At 40.4% G+C, this 20829-nt stretch overlaps 1 protein-coding gene across 1 annotated transcript in view; it reads right to left on the reverse strand.

Moving 5' to 3' along the window:
- The window catches only part of LOC115054176 (cell adhesion molecule 2-like), a 178856-nt gene that overhangs the window by 122635 nt on the left and 35392 nt on the right, over nt 1–20829 (reverse strand). The window lies entirely within an intron of this gene.

A 20829-nucleotide genomic window follows, 5' to 3' on the forward strand; every position in this document is an offset into this window, starting at 1 on the left:
TTTAATACTGAAACTGAAGGAAATGGCAAGAGCTGTCATTTTTAGGAAGATAAAGTGGACTCTAGTGAGAAAGACTTTCTTGCAGGTGTTTCTTTTTTTTTTTTTTCATTTATTTGAGTAGAAAATAGAGTTGTTTGACAGGCAGATAAATATTTTCTATTAAGAAAAAAAGATAGTTGGGAAAGAGCCGAGCTGACAGATCCCCAGACAGAGGAGGATCCGCATGGCCCGATGTGGAGTTTTAAAATGTGGGGCCTGAGAGAAGCAATAATTATTGCCATCGGCAAAAGAATAGCAGGTGGAAAAATGTGTAGTTTCGCATCTAATTATCAAATATTTGTATGTAAATAAAGTCAGACACAATTTTCCAATTTAAAAACTTAAGGCACAACCTCAGTCAACACACCCAAAGCAGAAGACAGCAAAAGAAACACAATGATTCCCAGCTGTACCACCCATCACTCAAGCAGCCAGGAGAAGCCATAAAAGAGTGAGTGATGATTAAAAGTCATTACTAAAACAAATAAACACATTTGGGATGAAGACCAAAAAATATTTGCGGTCATCTTTCTCAGTCTTATCATTCCCAAATAATGAAACACAGCAGCCCTTTAAGGTCATGCCTGTCTGCTCAGGTTGGCAGATGGCACTCTTTACAAATGAGACTGCGTTAGTTGTGCCTTGACTTTGTGTCTGATTATATCATTGTCCTGATTTAATGTTTAATGAGTTTTTACACGATGCCTCCAGCTAAAACTTTGAAAAAAAAAAAAAAAAAAAAAAAAGCAGAGCTGAATTTTACTGAAACAACTGCAATCTGATATCAGAAAATAGGTAGCAGAGACTTGTAATACAGTACAGCGTGGACTGAAGGTAGCATAACCAAAGAATAGCCTGCAAATATATATATATATACAGCCTACAGCAGGTGATCCCAAAGTTTTTCAGCTGTGATCAGTTGTTCACTTTAAATCAACACAACCCATTCGCACAAGAGCAACAGTTATACTGTGTCATATTTCCAATCTGTGAGCATCTATCGTGCATTTTCTTTTGTTCCAATGGCTGATAAAGACAGCATGTCTGACCTGGAAAGTCTGGTGCTCATGTGCTCAAAGTAGTAGCCACCTGGTGTGGATAGTAGTTACTTTCTAACCATGTGTCAATATATTTGAATAAACACAGCTTCAGGTGGACACAACTTATGATGTACACCACAACACTCCTGGCAAGAGCCTGTGCAACAGAAGTTTACTCCAAGATCAGGCATGTGGATTCTTGCAGAAAAAAAGAAGGGTATAGTGCACTGCTTATCCCTTGCTTTCGGGCAGATAATATTGGCAGTAGAGAAATGCAGGAACAGCCTCTTGGGGACTACAAGGGTTTTATTTTCTGCTGAGATGTCAAATTGTGCGCTTGGTGATGTCCCCTGGTTAACCCATGGTCAAAGAACTGAAGTGGGCTATCTAAATTCTACTGAAAATATATCTGTGATGGCTCTTGGCTAAAAAAATCTGCCAGAACTACTTAAACAAAAAAAGAAAGAAAAAAAAAAAAAAGAAATACAGATAGACAGATCTGGTTGTACATTGTTTTCCATGGGAGCCAAGAGAAACTTACTGCTTGGCTTTACATTTTTGACTGCATGAATAATTCTGAAGTATTTGGAAAAAGTTCAGATTTAATAGTGTAAAACTTTGAGGTTTTTTAAACTGGCTCAAAGTGCATCTGTCATTACTGCGCAAATAATCACTCACTGATCCACAGAGCCCCACAGGAGAAGGTTTCACCATGCATTATTGACTCACCCGCAGAAGAGATAGAGACAAAGGAGAAGGAGAACAGTTATAAACTTAAAGCAGCAAATTTCAGGTAATTTCAAGGATTGAACTCTCCCAGTGGAATTAAAGCCACTGTTTGAACTACAGCAAATTCAATATGAGGTGAAACTGTATTTATTGTAGAAAAGGACTCTATATGCATTTAATGAGGCACACGGAAAGAGAGGCATTAATAAATGCATGCACATTCACACACGGCAAACAAGTCTTTTTTTTTCCTTCATAATGGAGAGTAAACAGTGAAGTAGGATCAGAGGAACGACTGAGGAGAGGATTGGTCTTTCCCTGCTGAGTGTCTGATAGAGATTATAGAGGGGGTGGAAAGTGTGCTGATTAGGAAAGAAAGGATGCATGTGTGTATATTTCTGTATGTCTGCTTCCAAGGATGTGTGAAAAAAGTGCAAGTGGGTGGATGAGATTTTGGCATCTTGTGAAATGTCGAGATGTGCTTCAGTGTCAGTGATCATTGGCAGCTCCACGTTATGGAGGAGGCTATGTTTCCTGTTTTTATATTTACATTTTTTTCTATTTTATTGTGTTTCACTATATTTGCATGGCATACTATAGAAATGGCAAGGCTAATAAATCCATTAGTACCTTTTCTTAAAAGCCTGGTTGCGCAAGATACATAAAAGGCTTATGTGTAGATGTGAAGACGGGAGAATAAGGAAGAGACAGGCGTCGGGGAAGTAAGCACGGACAGAGAGTGAGGGCAGAAGGTAATGAGGCCTGTTCTGAAGTCAAAAGCAAAGTAGAGGCTCATCTCCCCCAATCAGATGATAGCAAAGTAAATGAGGCATAAAGAGGAATCCTTAAGAAACCTCACCGTAGCTTTTGTGCAAACTGGTAGCTCGCACATTAACATGGGTCATTGACATAAAACCCAACATTAGACAGTCCAGCTCACCTGAGTGAACAAAGTGATCTTTAGCAGGTGGAAGATACTTACTTTCCCCCTGTAAACCCATTAATGCGCCTATGAAATGGCTTAACGAGAGCTCGATGCAAACACCCCGTCACCGCTCCCTCTGGCGGTGTTGCCGCAGCACAACAAGCTCCGCTCTTCCTGCTAAAGGGAGCCGAGCGGCGTGTGTGACGGGAGGCGTTCAGCTACACTGGCATGGATAAAGACACTCTAATGCGTTAATGGATGCTTTACTCATCAAGACACACCTGGAACAAGTGCTGACAAGGTAAAAGTCAGCATGTCTCTGAATGTGTGTGCTCGTTAGTGTGTGTGTGTGTGTGTGTGTGTGTGTGTGTGTGTGTGTGTGTAAGTGGATGGATATGCATGTTGCAAGTGCAACTAGCTCTAATGTCTCCCTACATGTGGTTTTCACATGTGATGCTGTACTTAAGCAATGCAGCCAGAGAATGTAAACCTGCTTGTAGGTCAGAACAAACCTTCATAAGCCTTAAATATTAAAAGGAAGGATTGTTAGCATTAAGTGTAATCTTCTTTATAAAGCATTTATATAACACGCACATACATTCTTTACAAGTGGATGAAGCTGTCAGTGTGTCTGATAATAGCTGCGTGTTGGTCTGCAAATTCTCACAAAGAGTTGATCACGGAGGACACGGACCTTTCATTCATTGAGTCATCTTCTCCCGCTGGTCCATTTCCGGGTAGCGTGGGGGCTGCTGGAGCCAATCCCAGCTCACATTGGGTGAGGGCGGGGTCACCCTGGACAGGTCGCCAGTCCATCACAGACCAACAACCACTCACACTCACACTCAGACCTACGGACAATTTAGAGTCACCAATTAACCCAAACATGATGTTGTTGGACGGTGGGAGGAAACCCACACAGGCACGGGGGGAACACACAAACTCTGCACAGAAAGGCTCCAGGCCGCGACCTTCTTGTTGTGGGGCAACAGCGCTAACCACTATAGCGCCATGCTCCCCACACACATAAATGTAAATACCAAAACAAAACTGAAATTCTTTATGTTCACCTCACTAGATAAATAGGTGTGTGACTTTATGGGGCAACCATAGATGTTAGCTCAGAATCATGTCGAAAACGTGGCAATGCTTGTTTTATTACAGTATAACAGTATCAAAGCTACTGTAGGTGTTCTATGCCATTGGGAAATGATTCCTCTGAGACTAATGCTAAGAATGTCTCAGCCTGACATCAAACGTGAAGAGAGGCAGAAGGCAGGAACGGTGAAAAACAACATGTGGAATGGTGGCAGCAGCAAGCACAGGTGTAGCATTAGGCCGTCCATGTTTTGTGGAGCAATAAAAAAAAAAAAAAAAAAAAAAGCATGACTAGAGTCATTTTGACATTTTGTATCTGATGCAGAAGAGTGGGAAAAAGTTTTTGACAACCAAAAGCCAGAACATTTCAAACTAAAAAAGGAAACACCTCAAACTTAGATATGCAGCTCTGGGGGTGAACTTTATATTAACATGTCATCAAAAAGTGTCTCTCCTGAAATTTTACTGTTACTGTTTGAGAATTACAACATTTGGCGTCCATCTCAGCATCCGAGGTGAACAGTAAATAAAATCCATATTACATTTTACAACACAGAGAAAAATAAAACAGCTGGTACAAGACATAAAAAGTCATCTTGTGTATGATAACATTGAAATAGCTGAGACTGTGAGTTGGGTGATCATAAGGCCACAGTCATTAGTTTTCAGTCTGTCAGAGAAATCTCTGTGTTTAACTATCGTACAGTGGAGTGGTGCTGCCAGTTTTAACATAAACACTCCATATGGGGATGTCTGCATGGATGTTTTTTGCTTTTTTTGTCAAATTTGCTATTAAGAATAATGGAATGTCATTAAAATGAGTACTGACTACGAAATCGCTGGTACTGTCATATCTCCACAGGTTACTGTTGTCACAAAGCACATGTTCTCAGTGTGAGGTCTGTTTACGGGCAGCACGGCGGCATGCTGGTTAGCGCTGTTGCCACACAACCAGAAGGTTGCAGGTTCGGTTTCCGCCCTGGGGCCTTTCTGTGCGTGTTTGCATGTTCATCATGTTTGGGTTAAATGGTGACTCTAAATTGTCTGTAGGTCTGAGTGTGAGTGGTTGTTGGTCTTTGTCTGTCTGCGTGTTGGCCCCGTGATGGACTGGTGACCTGTCCAGGGTGTACCCCGCCCTCACCCACATGTGAGCTGGCCCAGTGCCAGCACCCTGCGACCCAGAAATGGATCAGCGGTAGAAGATGAATGAATAAATGAAAGGTCCGTGTCTTCTGTTACTTAACTCTTGGTGAAAATTTGAAGACCAGCACACCGCTATTATCAGACACACTGACAACTTCATCCACTTGACGGAGACGAAAATATGACGTGACGTTTTTGTCTGAGCACAAACCCGGAGCAGCCTTGTGACTGCTTGTAAATTGTACAGATGTTTACAGCATGTCCTGGCAAAGAAAGAAATAGGCGTACGTGTGTGTGTAGATAAATGAGAGGAAGAAAGAAAAGCTGCTACGGAATCCGTCATGTATTATCAGCAAGAATTTTCATTTTTCTCTCCTTTGTAATTTTTCAGGTGGGCTTGGATGTTTAAGACTGGTGTAGGTGGTCCAGTGGAGGGGTCCTCTTCATCCTCACTTTATAGGTGTTTACTATATGACTTGTATAATAATGATTTAAACTGAAAAAATCTAAGATGCCACATGGATTGTACTGAAACACATTCCTCCCCAAGCAGTCCACTGAAGGCAAAGTTCATATATTCTATATATATGAGCACGTAAATGACTGCAGTAGAACTTAATTCCCTCATTTTTATATAGCCAAGTTAATATTAGCCTGTTTGTTGCATGAAGAACTGGCTGTTACTGGCGCCTTAATTAAGTCTAATAAGCTGCACTGTGTGATGACAGTGTCTCCCAGTGTGCTGCTTAAATCATTTTACCATATTCAATTTTCTTCAATAGTAGAGAAGCATCTCTGTAATATGTATTCTATGAACACAGAATTTTATTTATTTATTTTTTTTATCTTAACTTGTTGTTTATCTGCCCTGGGGGCTAGGTGGTCCAGGGTTAGGGTTAGTTGTTTCGTCTCTTTGTTTGGAGTTGGTATTTTCTACCTTTTTGCTGGGAGCGAAGGCTCATTGTGAGGTTGGCCTGGTACCTTCCCATCTTTTCCTCTTTTTGCAGATTGTCTCCAGACCTTTTTTGTTTCATCTTTGTTGAGTTGTTGATCTGGATATCCCTTGTAAATTGCTGCCCCTTGTTCAGTGTTGCTCTCTTAATCTGCTGCCCCCTCCCCACCCTGTTTATTTTTTATCCTTATATTCACTGATTCATGTCATTCATTTATCATAATAATGATATCTCTGCTAGCTTTGCTATGATTATAATGTCATCACAGCATTTTGGAAATGCTTTTAAAAGAAGCTCACATTGCATTTGCTTTAGATTGAAGCTCTCCATTAGTTTTATTTAGTAAAAGAGGTCTGCTGGTTTTTTAACGAATCTAAATTGTAGGTCTACAGAAGGGGCATAATTGTGTTTATGCCGTTTTTCTTTTTTCGTTCTGTGGTATTGGATTATATTACTGATACCTCCCTTACTTTGCAGCATTAGTGAGGTAAAAAGTCGAAACTCCTGGAGAGGAGGATAAACATGATTTTTGAGAAATTATGAGCTCTTCCATAAATTAACGATTGTCTTTTTTTTTTTTATCTTTTTGATGAGATATCAGCAATTCCAACAAAGACTAACTCTTCCCTGAAACCTGAGGCAACACTGTACTTTGAGTATTGTGGTTTTCTGTCATGGGTTATGACCTTAACGTGACAGTTAACTTCAGAAGACCAGATTTGACCCATTGAAAGGTCTCCTAATGGCCAATATGCTTCAATATTGATGTAACCAACATAAACGAAGGACATCAGTGGCTCAATAAGATGTACAATAAATAACTGATTTCAACAAATTAAGCCAAATGTATGTAATAAAATGTAATAATGTATGTAATAATAATGTAATAATTAATTTCTACTGCTTTAAATTCAGAACAGCAGACAAATGACTGAGTCAGTGCTATCAATCTTAATGCAGCAACAAATGCTGCATTAACAGTTTAACAGTCATTCTTAAATTGGCATACTCATTACACATATGAAGTAAGACAGCTTTGGAAGATTTTAATTACAAAGGGATAATATGAATATTTCTGGCCATTTCTCCTTAAAGACAGGAACCAATTCTCAGGTTGGAATGACACCATAATGGCAAACTCAACTCATCTATTTACAGAGCAGAACTTGGCTAAAGATTTTCTGACCATTAGAGTTTGTCCAAATGATCAATATTGCAAAAAGTCAATAAATAGCCAGCGTATTTCTAATCTCATAACCAAGACTGCAGTTACCACTCCAGAGACATTCACTATCCCATTATGTTAAATGTCAAACTCTATCATCACCCGCATTTCCTTGTTTCCTTGTTTGTGAGCAAACTGATAAAGTGGTGATATATACAGTCACAAAATCAACATTCGCTGCAAGTTGTTTACGGCTTATCAAAATGATTCATATGTGCTTCCCATGCGTGACTAAAAAGTTATTCAAATGTTGTCTTTGCACTCATGAACATTGTACTTTTCTCATGTTTTCTCACAATGCATCTTGAGCCAAACAAACAAGATTATGATTGTTTTCAATTCAAATTCCGCTTTGTGTATTTTCTATTTCAACTTGCAAACTGTATTTTTTCCCATCAGTGCATGTGTTTCTGTGTCTGTGCACACCCACGAACTCTATGTTTACTCGTGTGCACAGAAACTGGGTAAAGTGTACAGCAATATGTTGCTCTGTGTCTCAAAGTCTTCCTTAATTTAGATCTTACTGTCTTGTCGAAGCAGCCTGAAAACCTCAGCTCTACTCCAATCAACTCTGTCAGCAGTCAAACACTAAATTCCTGTCAATTTTCGCTCTTTGTATTCCAGAGTACTGGTCTGCACTTTACCACAGAAACCTCACCCCATTTGCCCCGAAACACAGCCTTTCAAAATAACTGAAACCCTGCCGGAGGCAACAATGGCAAGGGGATAAATTACATTTTTTCCAACTTACACGTACACGCCTATGTGTAATACCAAACCCTGAAAAGCCACAGTCGCAATACCAAAACATCTTGATAAAAAAGCTGACGGAATGAAATGATTTCTTTTTATTCACTACCAGCAGATTCTCCGAGACCAGAGTAGACATGAAAAATCAAGACTTAAGTTGGTGTTATTCTGATGGCAGCGACAATAATATAAGCAAATTGCATTGCCAACCTCACACAAGTCGCACAATCGCACACGTGACAGAGCTAGTTTCCATTTACACAAAGCATATGGCAATAAGTGTACTAACACTGGAGGGGTCCCTAACCTTAACCTCTCGACAAAACCTTTGATTTCTCTTTAAAAAAGAGAAGAAAAAAGAACAAAAAATAAAACAAACCCTGCATGCCTTCAGCTTGAAAATGAGCTCATCTCAGTCTCACTCCAGCATCCACACCGACCACACACAACACAGTTAATCCCTGCTCACTGTGCGATCTGCTTTTGGCTGAAACTATCTTCAGGCTGCTATCAACACATTGTAGAAGGGAAAACACTATAGGTCCTGATACAGTTTCCTTCTGTCCGACTTTACCTGTCCAACTGAAGTGTGCGAGCAAAGACGTCATCACTGGAGTTTAGTGTTTATAATGAATGAGCCTTATTTTATTAATCATGCAAAAACAGTCTAAAAGAAAATCCGATTTCAGGTTCCAGATCTGCTGACTAGGCTTGCTTAAATTTTTTTTTTTTTTTTTTTTAGAAATCTTCCTTCACATGCACACAATTTACTGCTGTGCTGTTTTACCTCAAACTCCATACCAAGCAGCACCCTCCCAAGTGCTGACAATCATGAAGGTATTCCCAATTCAGGACGATTATCTGCAATAATCCTGAAGTGTGAAGGGTTTGCAAACATAATCTTGGTTTTGCCAGATGTCTCCCACAGTTTCAGTCTGGAAATGTCAGCAACAGCAGTCTGCATCCATATTAATTTTTGCTCTGAAGGCAAATTTGATCAGGTTTCTTTGAGGCCCGTGGAATCGTCACTCAAAAATCACTTAGCATGAGTGTGCGCGGGAATGTGTCTTGTGTTTCGTGTGTGCGTTCTCACCAATAAAATATGATGCATTTCTTAAATCTGTCAGCATGTCTGGGATCTTCCACAGTGTTAAAACTGAGTTAGGATTGGAAAATGCTTTTCAGGGCACAGAGCCCTCAACCAGGAACTAACTAAGACACACTCACCCTCTGACGTTCTCTCTTATGCACACAAACACTCACAGCACTATAGACATTTACAGAGGGAGTGTTGGGGCACTGATAACAGCGCTAATATATTTCTAATGAGGCACCTGCCAGGCTGTAGAGGTGTTAATTTACTAGTAGACTCAGCTCAAGAGCTTGACTCTCTTCAGCTCATCAGGAGACCCGGACACAGAAAAAAGAGCAAGATAGAGGGTGAAGGAAGGTAAAACATAAAATGTATGTAATTTTTTACTTGTCTGATACTAATAGATACAATAAAAAAATCATTTTATAATATGTAGCAATTGGTACTAAGGTGCAGTCAGACAACGTGAACAGCTTTACCTGCCAAGCAGCACCACAGGATGCACACAAAATGCTAAGTCAACAAATACATGTGCGACAGCAACACCCAAAACACTCCCGAGCCACATTTTCATCAGATTTTAAAATACGATCTGACGCTCCACCAAGATGAGAAGAAAAAAAAAATAAATAATAAATCCACCACACTCATTGCATCTACAGGCAGCTTCTATATGCATCCTTTCTTAAATGCAATGTCATTTCTGAACTATGCAAAGTAGCAGAGCAGGTGGAGAGGCAGCACAGTCAATAAAAGCATGGCAAGCAGGTGCAGGCTCAGGCTGTACTTATTTCTCAGCTGAAACGAGTGGAAAACATACATTTAATGGCAGCTTCTTATGTTGCATTAGGCACCACAACTATTTCGCCCCACTTGCAAGTGTTTCCGACTTTTGGAGAGACAGAGATGTCTTCACTATCAACGAGGTGGGGGGAAAGTAGCAACAGGTGGGGAGAGACAGCGCCGTGGTTGTTAAGTAAAGCTGTGGGAGAGTAAAATGTGTACGCCGTGATGTGTCACGCCTGTGAGCGCTACTTGCACTTGCACCTGGATAATTCTAGCCAGCATCCAATCGCAACTTCAGCATAAGACTTCATCCAAAGGTGATCTGGCAGACATGATCACATTCACATTACAGCGCATGCTACGGGCCCAGGCAGTACATCCTGCATTAACGTGCATTTTCTGTGGCCCAGGTATCCAAACATTTTGCCAGGAAACTTTCCACTTGAGCTTGCTGAGCCTTCCTCGTCTGTTTTGTTCGAATAAACAACTTTTAAACTTTAAAGCCACGCTGTAGATCCTGCTTAGCTTGAGGCTTTCTCAATACTTGACACTTGTTTGGCAGGCCACACTGGTGTGCTTTTTTTTTCTTTCTTTCTTCTTTTTGCAAATTTTGCAAAGCCCTGAGTTAGTCACTATTCCCTCTAGTCTGTAGCAAGTCTCAACATTTCTTTTCTTCTTTATCTTATCCTGGTCCCTGTTGTCCCCTTGCAATGTAGGGCTTCTCCGATAATGTCATCTGAGGCGCAGATGTGAATGAAGCATTTTTTTTTGTCTAGAAGTCACCCTCCATTGTGTATGCATGTGTGTGTGTGTGTGTGTGTGTGTGAGTGTGTGTGTGTGTGTGTGTGTGTGTCAGAGAGAGAATGTGAGCGACAGACAAAGAGCGCGTTCGCAAAAAGAGCAAAGGTAAGAAATATGTTGCTGCACCCAGAAGAGTGAGGTGACAGCAGGTCGCTAAAGGATTGATGAGCAGAGAGGGGACATGTTTCACCTGAGACACTTCCTGCTGTGATACATGTCCTCCATGATGACTTCCTGTCATCAATATCATTACATCCTGCTGAGGAGAGTTGACAAAGGTATCTGTTCTGTACCCATACTCATCTGCGCTGTGCCAAGACTCAGTGTGCATGGATCGGAGAGAGGGGAATGTGTGTGTGTGTGTGTTTTTGAAGGGCATGAAAGCATTTCACTGGTATAGTATGGCAAATTGTTCATTTTGGAAAAACAGGCTTCTCCTTGCTTATAATCGAATTGCCAACATCTTGCTTTTGTCTGTCCTCTTGTTGTATACTACTGGGAGCATTTGTTGCTTTGAAATGTAGCTTGCGACCAAAATTAGCTCAAGCTGACTTGATAAGTTTAATTAACTTGACTTCTCACTTGAAAACCAAAAGGTGCCATCAAGCTGGATCCAACACAGTTAAACTGAAAAAGACAATACATATCATAGCATGACGGGAAGATCCAGGAGGAAAAACAATTACAGATAAAGCGAAAGCCTCGAAAATAAATAAATAAATAAATAAAATACATTTAAAAAATCTGGATATAATGTGTTTATGACCATGAATTGAGACACAGCAAATATGAATTACATTACATTTGTTTCCGTCAAAAGTAATTGTCAGTATTACACAAGAAAAACAATCCACAGAAGAAAAACTACTGTCAACACTGAACCGATAAAGCAACAATGCATAGCTTGTTGGTCGCCTGTGAGAAAGGCAACTGTTGTATAAAACTCCCTCCAATCTGTCAAAACATCATATCAGCAGGCGCTCCACGATGTAGCAAATCATATTTCAGTAGCTGACTCTGTAAAAGCTTTTTTTTTTTTTTTCTCCTCACTACCACACCAATGTCCTGTCAAATCACAGTCTACTCGCCAATAACAAGAACCTTCTGGCTGGGAACCACTGAATCAAGCTGAAATCTAATACTTCAGACACAAACTTAATCACAGCTAAAGAAAGGAGCCTATTGAGAATCTTCAGCAGCTCCATATGTGAGGACGGGATCTTTCTGCCACAGGTTCGGACTCAAAACACCCATCTGATAAGAACAGCAGCGGCGGCAGAGGTGATAATAAGTGAAGATAAGTGACGCCACAAATAACAAATACACAATTTGAAAAGGTGAGGGAAGAGGATCTGACATTATGCCACTTGATTTCTCACGCTCTTTCCCTCATTGTGCCTTCTTCACCTCTCGCGGCTTTAATGGCTTTTCATTAAAACAATGCATATTACAGACAAAGATAGGCGAGAGTGTTATTTCATCAACAAAAATACATTCACGTTTGTGCCATTTAAATTATTATTGAGTACCCAACTAGACAAATGCCAAACCAGTGAATGAGCCAGAGCATAACCAAACGAACAAGGAGCCTCGACAGTAAATGTTGACAGTTAAATGTTAGATGTTAAGTGCATCTTCAGTGTCGTCATCTATTCGGTCAGGAAAGTTTGATTTATCTTAAAAGCAGTGATTTTGAATTGATTCTGCTTTTCCACCGCAGTGGCTCACATCGGATATTGCCAAGTTTGCATTTGTTCCACAACGCAATACCTTAACTCAAAAAAGCAATATTAGACAACAAATCGTCACAGATGTGTGTACATCTGCACCTTCTGATATACCTACTGTACAGCACCTGGCTGCAGATTCATGCAAATGTCATATATTGTTTCTCCTACAGCTTATGACTGCTCAGTCAACACAACATGGCCATACTAATCTGATATTGTTATAATGATGCAGGGCCCTTATTTTTTTTTTTTTTTTTACTATTATAGCATCATATTATAACAACGAGGCCACAGCGACAGGGCAAATGAGACATTTATCCATGGACTGTTGTGTTTTTTGTTTTGTTTCTTTTGTGGGAGTGAAAATACATTGCACCCCTTGCCAATGGCCTTAACAGCATCTAAATAAGAACAATGCAGTAAATGCTCTTCAGCCTGACACTTTTCAGTGGTGGGATAATACTATAAACTAAAAGTGTATAGATTAAAAAAAAAACCTCTTACTGTCTTCAGTCGCCATGGAAACAGGGATTTTGAAGAAGAAAGGTTGGTAAACTGGGAAACTGTTGTACAGTTCGACATGTGTGGACGCACTGATGGTTCAAATTACTATAATACAGAGGACACACACAGTGTACTCTATTAACACTCAGCTTGCACCGCACAGAAAAGTTAGCGCCATCACTCAGAAAATGTTCATGATTCAAATTTTCAGTATGAACTCCAAAATGTCAGCCGGTAATAGTGATTCACTTCTGTGTTAATCCAGGCCAGATAAACAGCTTAAATGATAAAATAATAATATGTGGATTTGACAGCAGCAGGCTTTTGGCTTGGCCTTTAAAATGCCATCCATCTCAGCAGCATCTTTATCTTCATTGTACAAGGAACAGTTAGCAGTTATTGAGAAGTCACATTCGATAAGACGTACAAAATACTCGACATTTTGAACATCAAAGTTAATACAGTATTTTTATAAGGGGATCCCATTTGTGTGGTTATAAAAACTGAATCAGCGAGCATTTTTCTTTCTCTGAACTCATTTAACGGTCCAAAGATGCAGACAATGTGTGCTGATGGCCTGAGAAGATGCTAAATCTTTCATTTTCCTCCATTTGTCTTTTTGGTGTTGTTGGTTTGGTACGTTACAGTAGCTCATTCCAAACAATCTGACTTCATTCACCTGTTGACTGTGCTCATAAATGTTGTTTTTGTTTGTCAGAAACAACACTGCCTCTATTTACATTTTAGTTATTTTGCCAGTGTTCTCATCCAGAGCAATTAAAATGAGTGCAGTGGTATTTACCAGTAAACAGGATGTAATATAACAATCTTTTGTGCCATAACCTGTGCTGAGTTTCCAATCAGAAACCCAATTTAGATGCTGAAAGCAATGATGCACCTTCTTGGAAATCATTACCAATGAAACACAGGCCTACACAGTGGAAACCAGCTACCTGAACCGAACGTGACTGCCACTGTGTGTGACAGTAAGAAAGAATGGGGTTTGGCATTGTATTCTAAAAAGACTTTTGTTGCAGCCTCTGATCTTCCATACACAGAAAACGATTTCCATCTGCCCCAGCTGCCCTCCTGCCCAGGATCAACATTGGTTTGCTTACAAATATCAAATGATCTAATGCAGTGGTTTGTTATCTTTTCAAGCTGTGAGCATGGCGTGTCCAACTCATCAAGGCCGAATAAAAGAAAGGTGAGCAATTTGACTCAGGAGAAAAGAAGACTGACAAAACAGACTACTCAGTTTGTGTGTCATAAATATTTTAGCTTGCTGAAAAATGATCTTAAAAACCAGCCACATCTATCCTTTAACGGCTGATCACTTATTAACCCCATCACTTCCACTTGAATTGTCTAAGCAGGTACTGATAAAGGATATTGATTGACTGGAAACATCCCTCAGTGAAGGGCAACATCAATTATCCACCCTCAGCCATTCATGAGATTTTTGTCAATCAGACTTCCTGGAAATAAAAAGTCTGTCTTTGGGTACAAGCAAACACGCTACCTGTAAATGTTCACAGCTCAAACTGAGCTGGGTTGGGTTTGCTTCTGTAAATCATCCATTAATGTTTAGATTTACTTTCCCACAAAGCCGTGTTTTCAGTGTATGGTTAGAATTAGACTGTAATTATTGATGAGATGTAAAACCACACCGATCCTGTTCAGTGCAGAGTTACTGTAAACGGTGGGTCTGTATTGACGCTTATGATTCAGGCAAAGGTGTACAGCCATGATTAGAGATATTACAGTTCATGAAATAGCAGCTGATGTGACCCACAGCCCAGCTTGATGGCAGCTGACGCACACCTTTACTCAAACAACTACGACTTTGGCCATGATTAGCAATGAAAAAAGAAACACAGAGATTATTGCCAAGATGGAGAAGATCTGCAGTGTACGAATGATAAACCAAAGACTTCCTGTTTGTGTGCAGAAATAATGTGAAGGCATAGCTGCACAAATTCCAGAATTACATTATGGGCCATCCAGATGTAATCACAGTTGATTAAAAAAAAGATTACTCACTCTGGACCTTCACTATAAATGTGGTAACTTATGTGGATGAACTATCGACCTGAGAAACAGAAACGCATCATTCCTTTAATTCAACACTTGAACCTTCTGCTCTTTGCCAGGAACATACTGTAAGGAGTGCATATATCTGTGTGAAGAGGCCAAACTCCATTTCAGAGTTGTGCCTTGAAGACAGTTTGCTGATTAAGGCATTTAAATAAAATAAGCCTCACAGTCACCATAGATCGATCTGCCTCTCTTTAATGAATGCCACAAATCTCACATTCCATTTCTCATTTGCATATGAAAAGCATCACCTTCACTTTCACTATCTGCGTTGCACAAACTCGATCGCAATTGAGTGAAATGAGAGACTGAAAACATTTTTGTAGTGATGCTCCAATGATGCATCAACATCTGCATATCAATTTGTGCCCAAAACCATCTCACGAGTCCGAGGTTCGCCGGCTAATTCTAACATCGGAGAATCTTGTGTTTGACTGCAAAGTTATTCTGCAGCAACCGACTGTGGATAGGTATGATGACGTATAATCAAGATTGATCAATATGAACTTAGCACTATCATTTATCATTTAAGGGGCTAAAATATGATGTTCATTGAGAACAGAAACCACTATCAGCTGTTGACAGCGCAGCCTTTGTTTTCAGTCTGATGAATATTTGGCTTTTTGGGAATAAACAATCATGACTCAGGCTGCTGAGGAGGAAGGGAAGGATAGACCAACTTCTGCATGGCATTCACAAAGGCCTTAACTTAATGGAAGTTTGAATTACCATTTAAATAGGATTTCTTTTGGGGGAAGGGTAGGCGTCATAGAGAAAGATAAATTACATTGTAAACAATGTCAAAACAGTTTAATGACACATGTGAAATGAAAGTACACACTCTGTGCTTTCCTAGCTACTGAATGATATAAAGAGTGGATTGAATAAATAACGAGGCAGCCTGAGGGAAAAAAAAAAAAAAAAAAAAAAAAAAAAACTAGGCAGACTTGTTTTGTCTCTGGCTGGGCCTGCACTTTTAATTGACTTGAATAAAAAACTCAATTACAGCATTCTGGCCACCGGAGGGGGAGCGAGCAAGCAAAAGAGAGAGTGAGAGGAGGATAAAAGGGAGGGAAAGACACAGAAAGAGGAGTGAATGAAGCATGAGAGAGGAATGAAGGAGTTATTGGGTCAGAAAGGCACCTGAGGGGGGGAAATCAGGACAGCAGATAGGCTTTTATACAGGCCAGTCTGTCTCTGGGAATTACACCTCACCGAGAGGTGGAAGAGAAGCGACTAAAAAAGAAAGGGGAAGAAGGTAAAGTGCTTTGTCAGTACCTTCTAAGGCTCTTTATGCATTTATTGTCATCTATCCTTGGTTATTCCACAGAGGCCGACTGAGATACTGATTGAAGGTGAGGGGCATTGAATCAATTGAAATCAGTAAGCGTTCCTACTCAGCGGAGGTGCTGATTTAGCTCCCACTGAAGTAGACAGGCCTCATACTAGGAGAGTATTAAAGTGAAGAACATGAATACATAAGAAGGCACCAGAACAAATGGTGTGTGTGATGCAAGGAGAGAGAAACTGAAAATTCTTTGTGAAAAAGAAACATCCTCACCACCACACACTGATACTGTCAGGGTGATAAAGCATGACTGATAGTGGGTCTATTGGCAAATTGCTTTGTGTGTGTGTGTGTGTGTGTGTGTGTGTGCGCGTGTGCGTGTACTTGTAAATCTTAGGTAGTCCAGACCACAAAAGTATTTTCCTAACAGAGTGAGGACATTTTGCTGGTCCTAGAGGGTTAAGACTTTTTTCGGGGGGTTAAGCTAACAAATAGGTTTTATGCTCTATGTAAATCTTCTTTTCAATTTCCTTTTTCAATTTTTCCATACATGTTTTGATTTGTTCTTCCACATTTAACTTTTAATTAATACATTTTTTATTTACATTATTTTTATGTAAATCAAATTGAGTTGCTTCTGGCTATGAAGTGAACTATACAAATAAACCTGCCTTGCCTGGCCTAACAGGTTTAGGTTGGGGTTAAAACTGTGGTAAGGGTAAGGGGCTGGGGATTGAATTATGTCAACAAGCATCCTCATGATGACAGAGTCGACGTCTGTGTTTGTGTGTTTGCATGTGGGAGAACATGCACTAATAGATTTTTCATGCAAAGGTGTGGGGTAACTGTGGGAGTGGGGATGGTGTTGGGGGCCTGGGTGCTGTGGAAGTGTGAGTTTCCCAGATATCCTAGAATCAGAAAACAACAGATTCTTTGTCAGCCTACAGCAGGCGCTGCAATGTTTGCAGGACAGTGAGCCAATATTTCCACCTTGTGTGCGTGTGTGTGTGTGTGTGTGTGTGTGTGTGTGTGTGTGTGTGTGTGTGTGTGTGGACAGCAAGCTGTTGTTCCCATGGTTGTGTGTTATTGATTAGTCATCTCTGTGGGCAATAGGAGCTGTTATCAGGCTTGACATGGAGACAGACGGGGGTGGATGATGCATGGGACGGGAAAACTGTTCAGACGCAAAGATAATGGAGCTACACACACACACACACACACACACACACACACACACACACACGGAAATGTACACACAAACGCTGCAAAGATGAACGGGCACACACTGGCACATGCTCCCACAGATTCTTGCACACACAATAGACCTATTACACAACTGAGCGCAAATGTATTGGCAGCGATAGATTTGTTTTCAGCACCATGGACAGCACTCTAAATCTTGAGCAATGCCAGTACACAGTGCATATGGCTAATGATTATCTATTGTAGCTCCCACAACCATAATCAGTCATTACTCATGGACGTTAAGTGTAGACGCCCTCAAGAATTGCGATAAATTGTGCCAAGTGAATCTAAGAAGTGGAGACAAAACTGGATATAAAAGTCCATACTGTGATTACCAACCCTGTAATTCTCCCAACCTTGGCACCTGCACCCAGCATCCTGGTACTCACCTAAGAGCGAAAGAGAAGAGAAAGAGGAGTCAGCCAAAGCACTGCATGGTAGAAAATGAAATGTGTATAGGAATTTGGGTATTTCAAACACTTAATGATGTGAAAAACGTTCAAAATACAGTGCTGCATTTTGTGAACACGCTGCCTTTTAACAAAAGCTGTTAACAGATAACGAGGGGAAAAAAGAAATCGCATACATCAACCATTAAACATATGGTTTATGTCAAATTTATTTTCAAAGATTGTTGGTGGTGAAAGATTTAACACATGGACAGTTAATATTATATTTTTTTTATAAAATCAAGAAATTATTCATTGAGAAAAACACCTCTGAGGTAATTCTCAAGTGCTCACAGCTTGAAAAAAAGACCATGATGAAAGTTGGTCTGAGTACCAGAGATGTTTAATTAGTCCGTAAATGAAAAATGGTTCTGGTAAATAGCCGGTAAATATTTCAGTGATTCTTCCTACGTGGAGTTGAACCAGAAGCAGAAATTTCCTGGTTTGTCCTGTGACAGCCGCAGAGCATCACACAGTTATACTGAGGAGTTTCCGGGAGACAACCGTGCATGTGTCATCACAGGCCAAAACATTCAGATTTTCAGCTTGAACTTAAGATGTGAGTTAATACAAGTCTGTTTTTTTTTTTTTTTTTTTTTTTTCCCCTCCTTCATCTCACCTGCTCACCTTTTTCTGTCTGTCCACTCTGTGAAAGCTGAGTGAGTTGTGTTTAAATGTCAGCTACGGGACTAGCTGTCCAAAAGAGGCCAACCATGAGCATTCAGGGAATAGGCTGTCATGGCCTGCACTCTACAATCCTCCCTTTCTCCACAGGGACAGGTACACTCAGGTTTTGCTAGTCAACCATGAAAATACACAGAGGTCAAGCTTCCCACCATGTCTCCCACTCTCTCTGATGACATGGACAGGGTTAGGTAGGGCCAGAGACCAAATACAGAGAAGGTGATCCATGAAAAGGAATTTCCATAACAACTTTCAGGAAAAAGTGGTGGGAAAAAAAAAAAAAAAAAAATACGACCAGGTGTTGACATTTTGTGAAGGCTCTGCACAACAGTGGTGTGTGGTGAAGAGTAAAATCATATTTTAGGCATTTTAAGTACGGCTGTACAATTCGACCAAATGTATGAGGAGAGCCACAGTGAAAGTATTTGAGTCATATTTCTTTAAAATTACTGCTTTTGAAAACTAAGACAAAGATCCAAAGTCTCCACTAAATATTAAGCTGAATTTTAAACTAGAAATAGTGCTAAGATTGATCTCAGCTTCTGAAGAAAATTCACACCATCGTCACCTTCACCTCAGTTATCTGCTTGTTATTCAGTGTTGTACAGCAATAACACTTGTGGCAAATATCTCAATATAAAAGAGCAAACAAAAACAAATTCAAACTGTGAATTAAACCAAGAAACCCTGCCAACCTATTGTTGCAAAACATAAATCGCTTGTCTGTTGGTCCAGTTTAAAGGGATAAGTGTGAATGCCTTGTGAACTCAGTGAAAAGCAGATTAAAATAAAAAGGAGACGTGAATGCATTCTTCTGACTGACACAACTTTTCACACCCCCTGATATGGGGGTCCAAATGGTTATTGGCAGTTCCTGACGGAGGAAGTCTGCCAGGAATACAAAGTTTAAAAGTCACCACAGCAACACCAACAGATACTCAGTTATGCTTGTCAATGAAGGCGGCTGAAACCAATCAGCTAACCAGACATCAGGCATGTCTTACCGACCTGGACGACCTGGACGACCTGCAACCTTTGACTTCTGAACACAGACAAAACTGAAGGCATTGTACTTGGCCCTTAGCACCTCAGAGAAGCATTATGATGTGATTATCATGTAACCACTGGCAACCATGGCATTACTTTGGCCTCCAGTTCTTGGGAGTCATTTTTGATCAGGACATGTCCTTTGTCCCTCATATGAAACAAGTCTCTAGGACAGCCATCTTTCACCTACACGATATTGCAAAGATCAGAAACATCCTGTCTCACGAGGATGCAGAAAAACTAGCGCATGCATTTGTCAACTCTAAACAGTTTTGTCCCTCCTGTCCTCTCTTTTTGTCTCCGTCCTACAGGTGCTGAATCATCTCTGCTCCATGTTCCTCCTGCTGCTGCTGCAAGAGTTACCTTTAGTTATCATTACACACTACAACTCACTTGCCATTGTAACCGATTCTTCTCCCCTACTGCTAATATTCACAAGTGCACGTTTTGAACTACCAGGCTTCAATCACTGCATATTTTCTGTATTTTGTTTGTTTTTTTCGAGGGATCTTCTCTTCTGTTCTTGTTCTTTCTCCATCACTCCACTCAGTCGCCCCTGCTCTCCTTCATGCTCACCCCCCCCCAACCAGTCCAGGCAGATGGCCGCTCCCACTGAGCCCAGTTCTGTCCGAGGTTTCTGCCTCTTAAAGGAAGTTTTTCCTTGCCACTGTCACCAAGTGCTTGCTCTTGGAGGGACATGTAGGGTCTCTTTAACAGCTCCATAAAGAGTTTGGTCTACACACGGTCGATGTGTAAAGTGCCTTGATGTAACTTTGTTATGATTTGACGCTATATAAATATATTTGATTTAAATTTGATCCCTTAATGTATCTCTCTCTCGCCTCTTTTGCCAGATGTTAGGTTCCAGCCTGTAGTATATATTCTTTCTCCCATACCGTAAGAGAACAAAGAATAAAGAGAAAGAAAAACAATCTTTTCTCCACAGTTGTCTCTCTTTATTTAAATGGGGAACCTAACTCATTGATTTCAGGCTGAATGCAGGATGGACACAAAAACAGCTTCTTCTTTTTTTTCAATCTTCTGCTGTGACAGAATTCAAGTCAATTTGTCTCACATTGTCTTCATGGCACAACAGAGGAACTGAAAGCACTGAGACAAGTTGTGAGTTTGAAATGCCACGCACAGTAATATCATGAGAGAAGTAAAAGAAGAGACCTTACAAAGGGTGGTTGAATAACCACC

This window comes from Echeneis naucrates, chromosome 14 (genome assembly GCF_900963305.1).
Source record: "Echeneis naucrates chromosome 14, fEcheNa1.1, whole genome shotgun sequence".
Lineage (NCBI taxonomy): Eukaryota > Metazoa > Chordata > Actinopteri > Carangiformes > Echeneidae > Echeneis > Echeneis naucrates.